General features: G+C 42.0%; 1 protein-coding gene across 3 annotated transcripts in view; it reads right to left on the bottom strand.

The window, feature by feature from the left end:
- The window catches only part of TJP2 (tight junction protein 2), a 130680-nt gene that overhangs the window by 100397 nt on the left and 9683 nt on the right, over nt 1–20600 (bottom strand). For all 3 annotated transcript variants that reach the window (XM_059072710.2, XM_059072709.2, XM_067039558.1), the window contains exon 2: nt 2048–2168. The gene's annotated coding sequence lies outside the window, so the exon portion shown is untranslated. The remainder of the gene's footprint in view (nt 1–2047; nt 2169–20600) is intronic.

The raw sequence follows: 20600 nt of genomic DNA, 5'->3' as shown, positions 1-20600 counted from the left end.
AAGTGAACACCAAAGCCCCTTAAAGTAACAACAAACAAGTGCCAGGCAAATAGCGCTCTCCAGAGACTCCAAGATTGTAAAGGAGGACAGCTGTAGGTAGAAGCTGATGATCAGAAACCTCAGGTCAAGAGTGTGCCCTACAGGGACCCTCCTCCACCCATACCAGACATTGCTTATGGATCACAACATTCTTACTCAACAAACAGAATCCTTAACTCCAGGCAGCCACTATCAATTGATCAGAACTGGCCCTTGAGAAAAACCTGTTACTATCTTAGTTTAGGAGTTAAGTCTTCAAGCTCTGTAAAGTTAGTATAGAAAACAGGTGCTACTACAGGAATCTCACTGAACTTAGGAATCAGAGGCTATGCAATCTTGGGGAAACCATTTAAAATATTTGAGTCTCAGTTTCCTTATCTGCAAAAGGTAGCTGGCAATAGCTCCTCAGGAATGTTCTGAGGATAAACAAGATAGGTGAAAACACCTTGTCCAGTGCCTGGCAAATAAAAGACTCTTAATAAATGTTTGCTGGATTTGAAACTACAGCCATGTGGGGAAAACCTCAACACCCAAGCTCACCTGAGGCTAATTTACCCAGAAACCCAAGCTTCAGTGTTTACACATGAAAGAGCTTTGCAGTAAGACGCTGACTTGGGAAACCAAACTGATGTTGAAGGGAATGTGGTCACTAGTGTAGGGAATCAGACCAGGGAGATATTTATCAGAAAGGGCTTGCTTGAGTCAGAAAGATCCTTCCCTCCAAAGACAATGCCGGCTCCAACCCCTCCTTTGCCATACTCCATGCCGCCCCTCTAAGTCATCTGACTAAAGCAACAGATCCTACCTAGAAATCTACTTTCAGGGAAACCACTTCCGGTGTCTGGGCAAGCATTGGAACCTTTATGAGCTCCATAGAGAACATCTCAGTAAACAAAATCCACTCCCAGCCCTGTCAGTTCAGTGGACACTAAGGACTTCCCCACGCAAGTGTCCCCATTTGGACAACTAGACTCTAAGAAAGGCCTCGGTTAAGGCCTCGGTTTGTGCCCAGTGCCTGCTGTATGTTAACTCATTCAGCTTCATGTTAACACTCCGTTTTTATTTTGGCTGCTCCGCACGGCTTGGGGGATCTTAGTTCCCTGACCAGGGATTGAACCCATGGCCTCAGCAGTGAAAGCGCAGCGTCCTACCCACTGGACCACCAGGGAATTCCCTAACACTCCCTTTTCACAGATCTGAGGCTCTCAGACATTAAGATGTGCCCAAGATCACAGAGTCGGAAGGCAGGAACCCTAGGATTTGAACAGCTATCTGCTATTCACACTCCACTGAACTCCAATGCTGATATGCAGTTGGAATCCACCCCAGCAGGGTCCTCGAGCTTAAACAGACAGGAATTATGAAACAAGCACACGGAAAAAATTCTAACCCCATTCCAGCCATCCATGGCCAGGCCTATAATCAGTGGTTAAAGTGTAACTAAGAACAAATACATCCCAGCATCTGTCAAAATAAAATTTAATACCTTGTAAATCCCATTTAATTCGTACTTAAAATTGAATCAGTAAATAGACAATACTCACCTATTTTGCTAAAAACCTGTGCATAATTAATCTTTAGAAGCCAGTGTGACTGACGCCTTTTTTATTTTCAGCAAAATGCTTACCACTGTTATATAATTCTGATACCTCAAAGCTAAGAGAACAAACGTGACCTACCAAAATGACCTATAACCCTAGACATCAAAATACCTTGCTAGGCATTTATTCTGAACTACGGGGGTTGGACTTACATGCTTTAGCAGGAAGCACCTCAGTTGGCATTCACCCCAAATTACCTATCAATTCAGATCATAAATGCAGGTAAGATCTTTCTGTTCTTTGGGAAATAGGCCATTACAATTAAATTTTCTTGGATATTAAACAGTTTCACTATCAGCAACATCGAAAATGGTGGCCTTGACTTCTAGGATGTGACATAAGTTACATCACACTTTTGGTGGAGGAAAACCAGTAACTAGGCTGATGAGAGACAAAAAAGCAAGTACCTGGTAAAGCAGGCTGTCAACCGGCACTAGTCTGTGTTTCCTGGGGCACTTGTGCCAGGAGGTGCAGCCGGGGTGCCGATCCCACTCACAGGGAGATGATAATAATGTGGTGCTTCGCACCCTGCAAAAGACAGTGTTGTTAAAAATCCAGCACAGTCATTCCCAGCTTGGCAAGATCTTTGAAATGCACTGAAGTTCACATTCTGTACAATTTACCCACTCATAGTATCGCTTTTAATATATTCCCAGACTTGTGCAACCATAGCCACAATCCATGTTAGAATATTTTCAGTACTTCAAGAAAGAAAGCCAGGACCCCTTAGATGTCACTCCCTAATCCTCCAATTCCCTCCCCTCCCCCACCCTAGCCCTAGACAACCACCAATGTAATTTGGGTTTCTATATAGTTACCCCTTCTGGAGATTCCATACAAATGAACTCATACAATACTTGACCTTTTGTGACTGGCTTCTTTCACTTAGCATAATGTTTCCAAGTTGCATCTGCATCGTAGCCTGTGTCAGAGCTTCACTCCACTGTATGGATATATCATACTTATCTACTTTACAGCTGATGGACATTTGGTTGGTTGTTTCTACTTTTTAGCTATTATGCACAAATGTGTATATGAACCTAGTTTTCATTTCTCTTGGAAATATATCTCTGAGTGAAATTGCTGCCCCTAATGTTCCCAGTCTTCAAAGAATGGAAAAAAATGAGTAATCATGTGAAGTTTGGCACCATGAATCCACCTGAGGACCATCCTGAGGATCAAGCTCTTACAAGAATTCACTTTTCAGGTTAAAAAAAAAAATACTCAGCAGGTGAGAAAACATCTAGAGAAAACTTTTTTAAAATTGTGGTAAAATACATTTAATATAAAATTTACCATTTTAAAATATACAATAGAAAAAACATTTTCAACTAAAAGATAATTACAGTACTGGCTTGTCTCTATATACTTATGTGTGGGTTGCCCCGAATCAGAAAAGATGGCAAATACTTTTTTTCTTTTTACCCCTCATCCCAGGGGAACTCAAGAAAACCTTTTCTGGACATTTTTATGAATCCTGCATGTGCCTTTCACCCAGGGAGGCACAGGGAGGCAAGTTCATTTCTGGGCTGGGCCTGGGCCCGGCAGCCTCATGTGGGGCATCGCAGAGAAAGCTAACAGTGGGAGGAGGAATGTGGCTTCTCACCAGCTCTGAACATACTCTTCTGTTTGCTAGACAAAGTGATATGGTGGGCATCTGTGCAAAACACTCCCTACACAATGAAACAGAAATGAGAGATAGTGTCCATTCTATTTGTACAGGCAGGGGACACATTTCCCTTCTCCAAGGATCAGCAGGAAATGTGGGGCACAGGCTAAAGCAGAGCCATCTGGATATCCTACAAAGCAAGCAACAGGATTACAGCCCAGCCCATATCTGGTTTCTATTATTACTTCCCACGATAAATAAATGCCCAGCAGATCAAGATGGGCTTGGTTATGCTTTTGGCCTTAATATGAAATTTTCCTACAGGTGTCAGTTCCAAAGAGAGCTTGCTTCTTTTATTGAAATGGCTTGCTTTTGAATTAAATCAGTTTTCTGAATTTTGATAACATTCTGATTTTAACTTTCTTTTATGATATTGCCTAAGGTATTTGACATGTACAGGAACCGCCAATAACAATCAGCCATTTCTGAAATACACTATTATTGACTAGGGCTACCTTGTCAACAATAAGCTTGGAAGAAAAAACTAAATAATACTCTTGGTGTTCAATATGCAAATTTTTTGTCAGGTAACATGAGTTAGTGCTGGAAAACTTTACAAAATTTTAAAAGGGAAATCCATAAGTGGCTCAGTATTTTTGTAAATGGATGTCAATTCTTAAAAAAAATATTTTTTTTCATTTGTGGCTATGCTAAAACCAAGTAAGCACTGGCAAAATATTTGCTGTGCACCTGTCATTTGCCGGGCATTAGGGTCAATATACACATGTGTAAGACATCTAATCTGTGCTTCAATAAACTTGCAATATTCAGTCAATTGGTTGGTTCAGCCAGTTGTGGCCTATCATGTGATTACATTTTGCAGAGTAGAAGCCCCAGCACAGCCTGTTTGCAGACAGCAAGACAAAGTACTAAAAGGAGGAGGGGGTTGGTGGTGAAAAAATTCCTGGAGGTTTTGAAAACTCAATCATGACCTGACTTCCAATTATGTTTTAAAACACAAAAGGAGCTGCTCTTAAATACTATGCAGTATTATATGTAAGTTGCAGCAATTGGAATATTTCTTGAAAAGAATGAAAGGGATAGAATTCTTGCAAGAAATATTGGTCTCACTATTCAGTCAACTAGCTCAATAGAAATCTCCAGTCTGAACGCTGGGCAGATTTCCCTCTGTAGAAGCACAGCCAACCACCTACCTTCTTACCACTGCTATGTCTAACAGCAGCAGGGAGGGAAGGTATTGGGACAAAAAGTTTTCAGGAAGATCAGAGAACTCTGAGGTCAAGAGAGAACAAGTAGGATATCATGGAAAGTGACTCTCTAGATGCTTGTTCCTCCAAGTGTGGTTCATGACTGAAGCATCAGCATCATCTGGACCATCCACTGGGTGGGCATCCCCTGAACTAACAGTATCACCTGGAAGCATATTAAAATGCAGACTCTCAGGCCCCAACACATCTGCAGAATTAGAATCTGCATTTAACAGAGTGATTCATATGCACATTAAAGGGTGAGAAGTAAGATATCAAGGTGCCTCTGAAAGATTTAGAACTCATTAAGTAAATTAATCAGTAGGAGATAATCCGTCCCAGGATACCAGGAAAGGAGAGTTTACTACAAGGTCAGCAAGGGATATTTATATGTCCACAGGAAGGCTGTGTGAGGTGATAAGAGAGTCAGCAAACAAAAAATAAGGATCAGCAAAATACTGTTTTGTCCATGTATATTCAAGGAACTCAAAAGTTTTACAGATATAAGGAAGATGTTGACCTGTGATGCAGTGTTACTTCATCAGGCTTAAAGGAATGTTCTCTTAAGAAAAAAAAAGGGGGCTTCCCTGGTGGCGCAGTAGTTGAAGGTCCGCCTGTCGATGCAGGGGACACGGGTTCGTGCCCCGGTCCGGGAAGATCCCACATGCCGCGGAGCGGCTGGGCCCGTGAGCCATGGCCGCTGAGCCTGCGCGTCCGGAGCCTGTGCTCCGCAACGGGAGAGGCCACAACAGTGAGAGGCCGGCGTACCGCAAAAAAAAAAAAAAAAAAAAAAAAAAAAAGGAACACTCAACTTCCCTTATTCAGGATCACTTTGGAATGAATAATTTGACTTCTGTTTGGCTAGACTTGGGAATTGAGGAGAACCAGAGGTGGTTCTACCTAGGGTACTTACTCATCCTGATGGCTGGAAAAGGTTATCTCCAAAAAGAAATAAAGAATGTGGCAATCAATTTACACATCTGAATCATGTGTGTTTGTTTAGGGTTCATCCCTTAATGAATGGTCCTGAGCCAGAAACTAAGAACATCCAGGTGCTGTCTGAGGGCCAAGCCCTTGATCATGATGACTCAAATGAGGCTGTTTCACACTTGTAAAATTAGAAGACCAAATTAGAATTAAGGAATGGTAAAGATATAAGCCATGTGTATTGCAGCTTCCCAATTCTCCAAATTCTATGTCCAGAACAAACATCCCTCATTATTCACAATATTCCATACTTGGCCTGGGGATCCTCCCTGACTTAACCCTCTAAGTCGTCCACCCATCAGCAGGCTTTGGCCTGACTTATGAAACCTGTTTGCCATCCCTTACAAAAGGTCCTCCCAGCTCTAAATTTCTGTCATTCTGGGACAAAGGGCCGGGCTAAGGTATGCCCGATCTCTAGGGGCTACTTGAGGAATCACATTTTGGTCATTACAACATGTTTTCCATAGTCATCACCAAACACTGACCCACAATGCCTCTCCTAGGGTCAGTCTATACCTCTTGCACCCTCTACACATATCCTCACTTCCTTTGACTTTCAAGACAACTGCAAAATCATCCTTGTCATCATCATGCTGCCTCAGGATTCCATTCTAAAGTATCTCTGAAACTTCCCAAAGAAATACCTAATTTATTTCCAATAAAAACTACCTTTTAGATTCGAAGAGAATCTGCCTAAATCAAGTGTCTCAACAGCAGTAGCATGGACATTTTTTACTGGATAATTCTTTATTGTGGGGGGCAGGGGCTGTTCTGTCCATTGTAGGATGTTGGGCAGCATCTCTGGCCTCTACCCACTAGATACCAATTCCATGCCCAACCCCCAAGGACAGGAACAACCAGAACTGTGACCAGACATTGCCAAATATCCTTTAGGGGACAATTCCTGCCACTGCACCCCCTCCCTTGAGAACTACTGACCTAAATGATTACAGTAATCCTTTCAGGAAGATGGGACTATGGATGATTTTTTTCCTCCTTATTTTTCTGAATATCTGTTGTTTATATGATAAAATGAGCGAGTGACTTTCTATTTTTTAAAAAGAAATATCATTAGCTATACAGATACCTCAAGTTGGTCCTTCAGTGCCAATGTGTGGCCTGTTCAGTTTGAAAATTGAATTTGGTCTTTAAAAATACTGTGTACCATACAAACACCTTCAGTTAAACTTCTCAACATATAAAAGGCACAGATGAAAGACTTCAGAGAATAAAGTCAGGACTGAGGCCTCTTAACCATTCAGAAACCCTTCTTCAACATGGTAAATCAGTGGGGCTGTAGAAAGAGATGTGAAGCAAAGACTGCTGTTTCAAGAGAAGTGTTTACCTGAAACACGGTCTGCATGTACACTTCAGTCAGAAAAATATTTGCATTGTACGAAAAAAAAAAATAAGGCACAATTTACTTCCTCTTTAAGAACTGCTACGTTTATAGACCATGTAAAAAAATTTTCAAAATCATGAAATTTAAATATCTGAATGTAAAAATGGGCTCTAGACACACCCATTGCTTCATCTTCTTGACTGCTAGACCAGGAATTTTCTTAGAGTATTATTTCCATGAATTTCATTACTGACTATTTTAATTCAGCCTGGGAAGGCCATATCTGCCAGAAAGAAACAAGTTCTCATTTGCTGAGATGACACAAATTTGGAATCTGAGCTCAGATGGAACTTGAAATAGAATTTAACTTTAGCCATAAAAAGGTAGTGTGCTTAGAAAATGAATATGATAAACGAGATAAAATGTATAAATTGCTTTGGGGAGCAATGTTATTTAAAATGCTGATAAGAACTAAACAGATAAATGGGAGGCTAACTACACAAAAAGAAAAGCGAAGAAAGAAACAAGTTCTCAGCGAAGAACTCAACATCTATTACCCTTATGACAGGGATGACACTTTCTTCCATCTAGGCCCCGGAAACACACAAAGCATCTTCTGGTCTCCTCTGCTTACCCGGGGTGCTGCCAAAGGTTCATGTGTCTTCTGCTCTCAGGTAGAAGTTCTCTTTTGTTAAGTGGGGTGATACCAACTGCTGCTTCCAGAATAGCCATATATTTCTTGTACCTCATCTTGTCTCTTTCAGTACAAGGTCAAGTAAATTTGGGGCACTGTTCCGCTGAAGCAGATGAAGTAATCTTTGCAATACTGGAAGCTGCTCTGCTTTTAGATGCTCAGCGTACCCCTAGGCAGAGCTATTACACTCCACTGTAGGGGGTAAGGCATGGGGGCGAGGCCAAGGCCAAACCACGAATAAATAAAAAAACTTCCCTGCAACATCAGTATTATATAAGGCTACAGAATTTTGAATAAAGCACTAATGAAAATGATTTGCAGGATGACGGTGGTTTTAAACACAGCAATCTAACGTACAATCCCCAATTAATCCACACATAAATCCTTTAGGCCACTAATCCTTCAAGTACTAATGGCACAGGACGTGATTTATCTCAAGGTCTAGTAATAAAATAATAATTGGTCCAAAGAGCCTGCATGCCTCTGGGTGAACTAAAATCAGAAGCAGATCTGCTCCTTCTATAAATACCTCTCTCTAAAAGGCTGCGCTTGACACTGAAAAAGGAGTTCCAGTTGTCATTTATGGCAATGCATTTCTAAATGCTATAAACTTTTTGCTTGAGTCAATTGCAAAGCAAAGATTAATTAATAGAGAAACAATTCTTTTTTAAAAAAATATTTTTTTAAATACCTCTAAAACCCAACAGAGGTGAGCTCTGCTAGCATGGAAATAATAACTATTTGGAGATATTCAGAATCGAACCCCTCTCCCTCTTTTATAAATGTCTCCTCTCAGCTGTAAGGACTTTTCTTACCCTCTTTTCATGGGGTAAAGGTGGATGGTCCATCATATGACCCACCTAATGGGTCACAGTCCACATGACCCAGCCTGGGTAGACCAGCCCTTATTTTCAGACCAGGCTGAAAATAAGACATTCAGAGAGAAATGCCCTCTCTCCACTGGAGTTGGTAACCAGGGCTGATAGGAGGTTAGGGCTGCTAACAATCATGTTCCCCACCAGGTGGAAAGGGCTCTCCACTACTTGCTGAGAAACAGGACCAGGAGAAATGTGATGACATACATTTGAGTTTCTCAATCCAGCTATGCCTAAGATAACTGTCATCCTTGGAGATCCTAGGTACACTTTTATTAAGATAATAAATTGATTTTTGTGAAATTTCGTTTTAGTTGAGTTTTTGTCACTCTGAAAGAGTTCTGATTTATACGCCTCCCTGACCACTTCTTCAAGCTATTTTCTCTTCTTTTCTATTTACTGCACTACTCCTTGTCTAAACAAGCTCATATACAGAAGGGAAGTAAAATCAAAGAGAGTTGTCCTGTAATACTTCTGACTAACCTAGATATTCACAGTGAATAAGTGTCCCAAACCCTTCCACATCCCTCCAAATCTTGAACTCTTCTTCCACCGTCTCTCTCTTTCCTTAATAGCAAGTTTCTTTTTTCTTTTTTTTTTTTAACTTAAGGGACCTAAATCAATGGTCTCCAAAGTAGGGTGCATATACCAACAATCTTTGGGGTGTGGGAAGAAAATATTAAACCATCTATTTCTTTTTTGTCTATTAAAATTTTAGTTTAGGCATTTATGTTATTAAATATTTGTAATGTTTACTTTAGGAACTAATACAGTAAGTCCCCTACATATCAACGAGTTCTGTTCCAAGAGCGCATTTTTAAGTCCAATTTCTTCATAAGTCCAACAAAGTTAGCCTAGGTACCCAACTAAAACAATTGGCTATATAGTACTGTACTGTAATAGGTTTATAATACTTTTCACACAACTAATACATAAAAAACAAACAAACACAAAAAAGAAAACTTTTTTTTTTTGTGGTACGCAGGCCTCTCACTGTTGTGGCCTCTCCCGTTGCGGAGCACAGGCTCCGGACGCGCAGGCCCAGCGGCCATGGCTCACGGGCCTAGCCGCTCCGCGGCATGTGGGATCTTCCTGGACCGGGGCACGAACCCGTGTCCCCCGCATCGACAGGGGGACTCTCAACCACTGCGCCACCAGGGAAGCCCCCAGAAAACATTTTTAATCTTACAGTACAGTACCTTGAAAAGTACAGTAGTACAGCACAACAGCTGGCATACAGGAGCTGGCATCGAGTGAACAGGCAAGAAGAGTTACTGATTAGAGGGGGGGAGAGGAGGTGGGGGATGGTAGAGCTGGAGGATCGTCACCAACAGGAGGGCAAGCTGCATGTCACAATGTACGCTAGACATGGGAATGAACTTACATGATTGGGCATGAGAATGCACATTTGCATCTTTGAAAGTTCACAATGTGAAGGTTCATATGTAGGGAACTTACTGTATATTTTAAATTACATAAAAGTATATCTTTTTTTTTTTTGGCTGCTCCTCGAGGTACGCAGGATCTTAGTTCCCGAAGTCCCAAAAGTATATAATTTATAAAGTAATATACTCATATATATTATAGAGTATGCTTAAAAATCTGATGGGGGGTGTATGTGAGCAAAAAAAGTTTCAAGGTTGGTAACTTAACACTTCAACTGCTCTCTAAGCCTCAATTTCCCTCTTTATTAGAGGCCTGAACAGATGAACACCAAGTTATCTTCCAAAACAAGCAACAGACTAAAAAGCCCCGGCTTCACTTGGCCCGATTATATAATTACTGTCGGCCCTCCACATTTGAGGATTACTATCCACAGATAAAACCATCCTTGGTGGGGGAGGATTCCAGAAAGTTTCAAAAAGCAAAACTTGAGTTTGCCTAGCTCTGGCAACTATTTATATAGCGTTTACATAGTACTCACGACTAGTTACATAGCATCTACATTGTATTTACAGCTATTTATGTAGCATTTACACTATATTAGATATTATAAGTAATTTAGAGATGATTTAAAGTATACAGGAGAATGTGTGTAGGTTGTAAGCAAATACTATGCCATTTTATATAAGGGACTTGAGCAACTCTGGGTTTTGATAGCCTTGGGGGTCCTGGAATGAATCTCCCATGGATACTATAATATAATCTGACCACAAGTAAGTGGTGAAAACAAGGGACAAACCATTTGATCGTGGAATATTCCATTTCCATAGCATTCATGATATTACTCCCACTGGTTGTTCTACAAACAATTAGTACCAGTTAGTCACAGGAATTCTTTTATAGGCTGAACTTGGTTGGCTACAGCTGCCACTGCCAAAAAAAGCTCCAATACAGCCCTCATTTAATCATACAGGACGATGTAATTATACTTACACAACAGTCTTTGTTCTAACAAATTGTATTTCTAATGACACGTGATAAAAATTACTACACAACCCTCTCAAACAAGAAATGAAGTCTGAGTTACCAACAACAAAAATCAAGCTAAACTTGTTATCCGTTGGAAGCTGTTTTACTACAGTAGAAGTGACAATACTTTATAAATGGCATGTATTAGAGTTTCATTTTCTGTAGGTATTTCTGATGCATTTAACGTAATAACTCTTACAAAGTGATTCTTATCTATGATGATGTCATACAAGATTAAAATTGGGTCTTTCCTTAGGGAAAAAATTCTGCTTTAGCAAGTAATTAGGGAGAATTTGCTTTTCTTCCACAAATAAGATTGTTCAGTTTTCTAATTTATTTATTCATTTTTAAAAACTGTCATCTTTGTATGAACTCCCTCATAATAGTACATGAGGACAATAACACAGGAGAAAATAAATCTAGCCAAAACACTCCATCCAGATATGTAATTATAAGGCTATTTTCTTTGTAATTCTATAACATCTTCGGAAATATTCATTTACTTGGTTACTTCCAATTTCTAGAGTTCTATAAATTCTTTATAATTACAACTACATGATTTAAAAATCACTTATTTTTTTAAAACTGTTAAATATACATGATCCAAAAAACTTTTAAGTCAGGATGCTCAAGTTCTCTTTCTGAATAATCAAAATTGAATAAAAAAATTCACAGATAAGACTGACCTTCCCTTTGAACTGATTATTTCTACTTATTTCTGCGGGAGGAAAACAGTGGACATCCTTCTTCACAGGGTATTCTAACTGTTCCTGTGCTTTAGAAGTATAAAAATGGAAATGAACTAATGCCCCAAACAGGCTGTTATACAGGGTGTGGTCTGCTTTTCAAGGAGCTGAAAAAAGCCTTAACTAAAAGTAGAAAAGTTGGGGAAACAGTCCTTTTTATTTATTTATTTTTTTAAACTCCACTGCACATAAGATAAATTATATGACTTGAGGCATAATTTCATCCCCACACCCCACCCCCAGTAGCTTCATATAGAATACATCTTTACATGTTTGCTACTCAGATGAGCCACTAGAACACTGTAAGAAAAACAGACTACATGGTGTAAGAGAATTACAAAGAGTTCAAGATTAGTTGCGGATCTCCTAGATTTAACACACCCCCCATTTCTCCCCCCCTCCAACCCCCGGTCACCTCATACTAGTCTTCTCTCTTCATAGCCAGTCTCAAAATGCACTCACTACTGGGTTTATACTATTACCTTCAACTGGATGTCACCACATCTGTCCTTTCAACCCTGTCCTCCCACCTAACCCAATATCTACCTGAAGGAACCCACTGCCCAGCCCCCAGCAGCAGTTGCTTCTTGCCTTTTCCTGTTTCTAGCATCCTCCTCCTGGCTCTCCTGGCATGAGACCTTGAAGCCATCCTCACCCATTCCTGGGGTGCCCAGTCATACCAAACCCATGACACAGGGAAAGAGAGCTGAGTTTAAATGGGAGGACTTGATTTGAATCCCACCTCTGCTGTTTAACACCATGTGACCTTGAACAAGTTACTTGACCCTTCTGAACCTATTTCTTTATCTGTAAAGCTGCAAGAAGACCACAGTGCAGAGGTGGCTTTAAATAATAAATGAGATGATGTATTTGTAGTCAGTGGATATCATCTCCCTCCCTTCCTTCCATCTCTCCCATCTGTCCTTCTTTTTCCATTCCTAATACCTCTGTAAGAAACCTTCCTTAATCCTCATTTCTTTGCAGGCAAGCACAAGGAGTACTTACAAACTTCTGACCCTCCCCTGCAGCTACAGAAAAGCCCAAGAATGAGTGATTTTGTGGGGAAAATAGGGAGACTGATTGAATGGGAAAAGGAACCTGGGGGCTGAAGTGAATGATGGAAACCATCAAAAAGAGAAAGTAGGGTCTCCGGGCCTGTTATGGGGAGCAGAGGAAAGGGGCCCAGGTCAGGTGGTACTCAACAACTGGGGAAGTTCTCCCTTACCGTATTTCACAAATGTTTAATCTCTGCTACTGAATAATTAAAAGCCAAAATTAAAATCACTTGACTGTACCTCCCAAATAACTTGCATACATAGTAATTCTATAAGTACCCTCATGCCTAAGAAATAAAAAACCTTCAACTCCTTATGTGAGGAAAATCCACTCCTTATTACTGTTGGTAGAAACTGTGTTCATGTTACATTTCTACTCTGAACCTAGAGTTGTAGGATTCTGGCAGGTCTCCTGCCTGGGAGCAGATGAGTAGTGGTATTGCACAGAATTTAGAACACTGACAGGAGCTGGTTTAAGTCACGAAGGGCTTGGCCATTCACTGGGTTAGGGGATATCAGTCACCTCTGCTCTGCAACTTTCGGAAAGGGACAGAGTCTCTGGAACTTGGTAGGGACTACACAAGGTGTGAAGTGTTGAGATCCAGCAGTCTGTGGCCAGCGGCTACAGAGAAGTAGTTCACATACTCCCACATCCCACCTGTCGACACCCACCCCCAACCTCCTTAGCATGAACTGTGTGGCACGACACTGCCCAGGACTGAAGTCCAGCTCCACCACTAACTAGCTGTGTGACCTTGGACAAGTCACTTAATGTTTCTTTGCCTCAATTTCATCATCTGTAAAGTGGGGCTAATAATAACACTGACCTCATAGGGTTGTTTTAAAAACTAAATCAGAGGCACACACTTTAGGTTGCAAAATAAATGAGTCATGGGTATGAAATGTACAGTATGGGAAATAGTTAATAACTGTGTAATATCTTTGTATGGTGACATACCATAATTAGACATATTGTGGTGATCATTTTGAAATGTACAGAAATAGCAAATCACTGTGTTGTATACCAGAAGCTAGCATAGCACTGTAGGTCAGTTATACTTCAAAAATAAACAAACAAACAAACTCACAGGAAAAGAAATCAGATATGTGGCTACCAGAGGCGGGGTAGAGGGAGGGGGAAATGGATGAAGGTGGTCAAAAGGTCAAACTTCCAGTTATAAGATAAATAAGTACTAGAGATGTAATGTACAACATGATCAATATAATTAACACTGCTGTATGTTGCATATGAAAGTTGTTGAGAGTATATTCTAAAAGCGCTCATCACAAAAGATTTTTTTTCTATTTCTTTAATTTTGTATCTATATGAAATGACGGATGTTCATTAAACTTGTGATAATAATTTCATGATGTATGTAAGTCAAATCATTATGCTGTATACATTAAACTTATACAGTGCTGCATGTCAATTATATCTCAATAAAACTGGAGGGGGAAAAAAGAAATAAACAGGGAAAATTCAAAAAAAATACGTAAATCAGTTTTTACTTGTAAAGCACTTAGCACATGTAATGTCCAGCATAATATGTCATGTGTGTGTGTTATTTTCTTTTCCTTGCTAATTAGTTACGTCTTCATTTTTTCCAGAAAGCTCTTCTTGGTTGAACCACCTAGACTTGGCTAGGTTACTTCTGCTCTCTCTCAAATACTTTGTTTAATCTCTCAACAGTGGAACCACAGGGCTTCCCTGGTGGTGCAGTGGTTACGAATCCGCCTGCCAGTGCAGGAGACACGGGTTCGAGCCCTGGTCTGGGAAAATCCCACATGCCGCCGCAGAGCAACTAAGCCCGTGCGCCACAACTACTGAGGCTGCGCTCTAGAGCCTGCAAGCCACAGCTACTGAAGCCCGCACGCCCAGAGCCCATGCTCTGCAGCCACTGCAGTGAGAAGCCCGCACACCTCAATGAAGAGTAACCCCCACTCGCTGCAACTAGAGAAAGCCCATGTGCAGCAACGAAGACCCAACACAGCCAAAAATAAATTAATTAATTAATTTTAAAAAAAGAAAAAAAAAAGTGGAACCACAATTAATTTAAATTATGTGTTTAGGCATGTGCAGAGGATAGGGTGGGTCCTCTGGGCCATGGAAGGAGAAGATTAATTAAAGGTTAAGAAGGAGTCTGGGGCAGTGTTGGTGGTTTGGCTTCCATCCCAATCCACCCCAGCGGTGGTCTGCCTGGGTGTCAGACACAGGTTTAGTTCCAGGCAGAGCCTGTTTAGTGATCACAGTGTTGTGGCTGAGTTGACCACAGAGCCTCAGTGCGGGGCCCCCCTGGAAGAGCCTCATCCTGCCCCAAAGCTGTACGTTTGGCAAACCCAGGAGACACTTCAGAGTTCAAGGCAGAAGAACCTGATGATGTGAGCCTCTGTCTCGCTCTCCTGGGACATCAGTGGGAGATGGTGGAGTGTGCATGACAGCTGCTGTGTTAATATCTCTCTTGGTTCCAGGCAGAATTTCTTATTCTGACTGTATTAGTTTGAGAGGGCTGACGTAACAAAGTACCACAGACTGGTGCCATAAATAACAGAAATCTATTATCTCACAGTTCTGGAGGCTGTAAGTCCAAGATCAAAGTTCTGAGGCCCATGAGGCAGGGCTCTCTACTTGGCTTATAGATGGCCACCTTCTCCCTATGTCTTTACATCATCTTCACTCTGTACATGTCTGTGTCCAAATTTCCTCTTCTTATAAGGACACAAGTGATACTAGATTAGGGCCCACCCTAATGAACTCAATTTTACTTGATTACTTCTTAAGACCTTATCTCCAAACAAGGTCACATTTTGAAGTACTGGGGTTAGGACTTCAACATATGAAGGGGGGGGATACAATTCAAACCATAATGCTACTTAAACTTGGAAAAAAAAAAAAAAGAAAAGCCCCATCAAGTGAGATGAAAAAGATAAAAGCCCAGAAGAGGCGAGTTGCCTGGACATGTCCAGCCTGTGATTGGATCCAGCATATATGCTTTATAGCAAATCAGCTGGGAAAAGAAAATGTGTCATGTTCAAGATGAGCCAACGTCTGATACTGTGAGAAGGATCTGTCCTCTGGAAGCTGAATCCAATAAAATAAAAGAGGAAGAAGTTAAATCCCGTATAAAACTATTACAAGCCACTGAGAAAGACTTGGGATCTCCAGACAGCACTCTAGGGCTTGCGTGGGGAGTTAGATCAAGTGTCTGGTGGGACTGATGACTCAAGATCAGCTTCCCCTCACAGACACAGAAAACAAACTTATGGTTACCAAAGGGGGAGTGGAGGGAGGAGAGGGATAAATTAGGAGTTTGGGATTAACATATTTACACTACTATGAAGTATATAAAATAGATAAAAAACAAGGGTCTACTGTATAGCACAGGGAACTATACTCAGTATCTTATAATAACCTATAATGGAAAAGAATCTTTAAAAGTATATATACATGCATACATGTATATATAAATAACACAACATTGTAAATCCACTATATCTCAATAAAATTTTTTTTTTTTAATTAGCTTCTCTTGGAGAAGAGAATGGGGTAATAAATTGGAATCAGGGGATGGCAATAAAGTTGATGACCGGGCATGAAGATCCAGGAGGAAACTGACTAATGTTCCAAAACCAAGCGTGCATCTCACCACCCAAGATGGAGAGGAAAAATCAATTTACACCAATGTTGCAGAAGAAGAGAACAGAAAAGCAGACTCAACAGGTCATCTTAGTGATGTCAGATTGAACAAGCCTCAAGTGAAAGTGCAGCCCCAAACCTTCAGGAGAGAGGAAATGAGATGATGTGACTCCTTCACAAGAAAGAAATGCAGCCTGTTGCGATATTACCTGTTGAGGCAGAGCAAGAGAAGGAAAGGTCTGAAGAAAACTACAGGCTGAGCTGTGACGGTGACGAGCTGGAGACCTTGAAGAAAAGCTGCAATGACCCCGTGTTCTTCTCAAGCCAAATTCTCTTCCTTCAAAAGGAGCTTATGATCATTGTCTGAGTGTGGGAGGCTAGACAAAACCCCCTCCTCTCAAGACAGAAGGGTGAAGACTTGAGACAAAAAGTAACCGTAAGAGCAATGAAACTTGAACCACAGCAATTCAGGGGGAAGGCAATATTACTGACTCCCTTTTACAAAGAGAAAACTGAGGCTTAGAGTTGAGAAACCTGCCCTAGATCACACGGCTCCTACATGGCAGAGCCAATATTCAAGCCCAGGTCTGACTCTTTCCTGCTCTGTACTAGTGCCTTCTTGAGTGGACCTCCATGCAACTGAGGATTCAGACAGAACAACTGCTTCCTGATCCCTAGCAGAAGTGCTGCTTCCTCTGAGACAGAAGGATATCTCACCCCTACCCTCTAACCCCCTCTTGGCTGCAGGCTTTCCTCTTCCCTCACCTCCTCTTTCCCAAATCTGCTATTTCCAGTGGATGCAAATGTGGAATTTGTGGCAAGAAGACATCCTCTTCCTTCTCCTTCTCCAGGAAGCTCTGCCTTTCCACAACCATCACCAAGCTGGCTTCCCACCTAGGGGTCACTGTCCTTCTTCTCCTCCTCATGGGCTGGGTTTTCCCCTGGACATCCCCATCCAGACAATAAAAGTGAGTTACCTCCTGGGTTTACTGAGCTTCCACATATACATGAGCTTCCCTAATGGTCAAGATCCTGAAACACCACAAGGTTTTTTTTGTTTTGTTTTGTTTTTTTGCGGTACACGGGCCTCTCACTGTTGTGGCCTCTCCCGTTGCGGAGCACAGGCTCCGGACGCGCAGGCTCAGCGGCCATGGCTCACGGGCCCAGCCGCTCCGCGGCATGTGGGATCCTCCCGGACCGGGACACGAACCCGTGTCCCCTGCATCATCAAGTGGATTCTCAACCACTGTGCCACCAGGGAAGCCCCACCACAAGGTTTTTAAAGTCATTTTGTTTTAAATTTTCCTGTAAAATATTTCTAAATTATCTATATTTATTTTTAGTTAAAAAAAACTTTTTCATATAAGTGGTTCTACTTTTTCTCAAATTGTATCTTGATAGTATTATAAATTTTAGGATATGTGTTACCATCATTTAATTATTATCAGTATTTTAGAAACTCTAGTAAAAATAGTCAGTTTTAATTTGATGTGTCAGCCCACTATTCCCTAAACAATATATATAATTTTGTGAGCACTTCAGCCACCAGATACATCTGAAATAGCAAAACACTTGCCTCTGCCAATGGTTCAATGTACTACAGTTACAAAAGAAAGGTGAAACAAAGTTCCTTGTTGGCCTCAATATATTTCAGTTGACTTCAAAAATCACAGCTCTGTCTCTCTCAGCATTCTATGATGGCCTAGAAGGTAGATATGATGTCATACTCAACCTTGTATCTGCAGCATCTCTCCTCTCTCAGGAATCGGCATATGATAGATACCCAATAATATTAGGGTTTACTTCCTAAGAGGCAATAGGGTATAATGGTTAAAACCCTGCTCTCTAGAATCAGACTGCCTGGGTTTGAATCCCAGCTTCACATTTAATTAGCTGTGTGACCTGGTCAAGCCTCTCTCTATACCTCAGTTTCCTCATCTGTATATAGGGGATAAAAATGGCACCTACCTATTAAAGTTCTGTGAAAGTTAAATCGAATAAGTATATGCAAAACACTTAGGGCCTTAACCATCTGAGGTGCTATCTAAGTGCTAGCCGCGATTATTATGTACTCAGCAAATATTTATTGGCCGAGGTTATTATGGACTAAATGTTTGTGTCCCCCCAAAATGCATCAGACGAAGCCCTAATCCCTAGCATGATGGTAATCGGAGGTGGGGTGTTGGGAGGTAAGTTAGGTTTAGGTTACATCATGAAGGTAGAATCCTCATGATGGGATAAGTGCCCTCATAAGAAGATGGAGAGAGAGGGCTCTCTCTCCACACTCATGCACTGAAGAAAGGCCATGTGAGCACACAGTGAGAAGGTTGCCTTTTTCAAGCTAGGAAGACAACCCTCAACCGAGAACTGGACCATGCTGGCACCCCGATCTCAGACTTCCAGCCGCCAGAAATGTGAGAAATAAATGTCTGCTGTTTAAGCCCCAGTTTTCCATGCTCCCAAGTGGACCACTTCAACCTTCCAAGTGTCCACTTAGATCTCCTGCCCTTTGGCAGCTGAGGTGCTGGTGTCCTTTGATCCACCTCTCCATCCCCATCAGGAGGACTCCTGGCTCTCCTGGGGTGGCTCCCTGCTGACCAGTCCTTCCAGCCTCCAATGCCACCGATGCTCCAGAAGATATCCAGAAGATAACCTCACATTGCCCAGGGCATCAACATTTGGACCGCCCCCTTCTCTCTGTTCCCGCTCCCCTTGCACCTGCTGCTGGGCCAGACTCTGTTTCCTTTGTGTCGCTTCTCTAATTATACCTGTGTACTATCTATCTCCCCCACTAGACTGTAAGCTCTGCTCTGAAGGCAGATACCTATTTGGCTGACATTGTATCCATTTCCTGTTGGGTTTTCTAAGTCCAGCCTGATACTCCATTCATTCATTCACTCCTGGGACAACCACTGAGCTGCTCCCTACCCAACACTCTGATGGATGTTGTACATACAAATAATACGAAACTGTCCCCGCCCTCCAGAGCCATCCAGCCGAATGGAGCAACAAGTAACTGCAACCCAGCACGCTGCAGTAGGGAGGCGAGTGACCATGGAACAGGGATGGGACAAAGGAGAGAGGGGACAATCCTGTTCAAAGGGCTTGGCTTGGGAAAGTCTTCACAGAAAACGTACTTGAGTTAGGTCTTAATAATATGAGTAGGCATTCCTGAGGTGGACAAAAGGAGCTGAGGCATCCCAGGCAGAGGGAAAAATATCCCCAAGAGCCAGAAAAGCAAAACAGCGAAGAAATGTTCTCAGATCGGGTTAGTAGGATGAGCTGGCAGGAAGGAAGCCTGCGGTGCACCTATGAGCTCAGGGCTAGAGACGCCTTCTGACCTTAGGCTCTGCACACAGCAGGTATGGCAGATGCCACCCCCTCCTGCTAACACACCCTTCCCCTTGCCTAGATGTGGCTGAACCATTTCATAGTGAACATGTCCTCTGTGCCAGCCACCTAGATAAGTGTTCCCCACAGGCATTACCTTGTTTAATTCTCACAAGGACCTTAAGAGGTGGATGGAAATTCTCCCTGTTTTCAGATGAAGAAACTCAGACACCAAATGCCTAGGTTAACTTTCCCGGGGCCACACTGGTAAGAAGTAATGGAGGTGGTACTCCTACCCAGGTTGGTCTGATTACAAAATTCATACTTTCTGACACCCACTAAGCCTGGGTAGGTGCCCTGGGGCCCTTGGTATGTCCCCATCATAATGAAATGGAATTGCCTCTTTACTGATTTGTCTCCCTCTAGGATCCCATGACAGCAGAGACTTTGCTCTGTTGACCACTGTACCCCTAGCAGCTGCCACAGGGCCTGGCAGAGTATGGCATCAATAGGGCATGCAGAGAATGAACAAACACATGAATGAACAGGGCTTTGGACTCTTTGCCAATGTGCCCTCTCACCCTTCTCTGTCCCTGAAGTGAAGGAATCCCTATTATCATCCTAAAGCCAAGATCTGAGTGCAAAACCCAAGTTTACTTCCACCTTCTGCCGCTTTGGTCAAAGGGAGAAAAACTCCTACAGAACCAGCCTCTGAAGCTGCATGGATGGACCCCTCCTCCAAGTGCAAGGGCTTCTGCCACCGTCCTTGCTTTCCATCCTCGTCCCCATCTGTGCACAAAAGCGTTAACATCCTTTGAGAGGCCTGCTTACAAGACTGGCCCTTGAACGGTGTCAGGGAACTTGGATTGGAGGTATCTTCCACCATTCTCAGGACTGATCAGAGTTGCTCATTGCCCCTAAACTCTTTACACAAATAATGCAGTTTAGGCTAAACATCTGCTTTCCTTCTGGGAGTCTGAACTTTCGGTACATGCTCTGCAGAGGATG

This window comes from Kogia breviceps, chromosome 8 (assembly GCF_026419965.1).
Source record: "Kogia breviceps isolate mKogBre1 chromosome 8, mKogBre1 haplotype 1, whole genome shotgun sequence".
Taxonomy (NCBI): Eukaryota; Metazoa; Chordata; class Mammalia; order Artiodactyla; family Physeteridae; genus Kogia; species Kogia breviceps.
The sequence above is the reverse complement of the archived record's forward strand: the minus strand, read 5'-3'. Positions and strand labels throughout refer to the sequence as shown.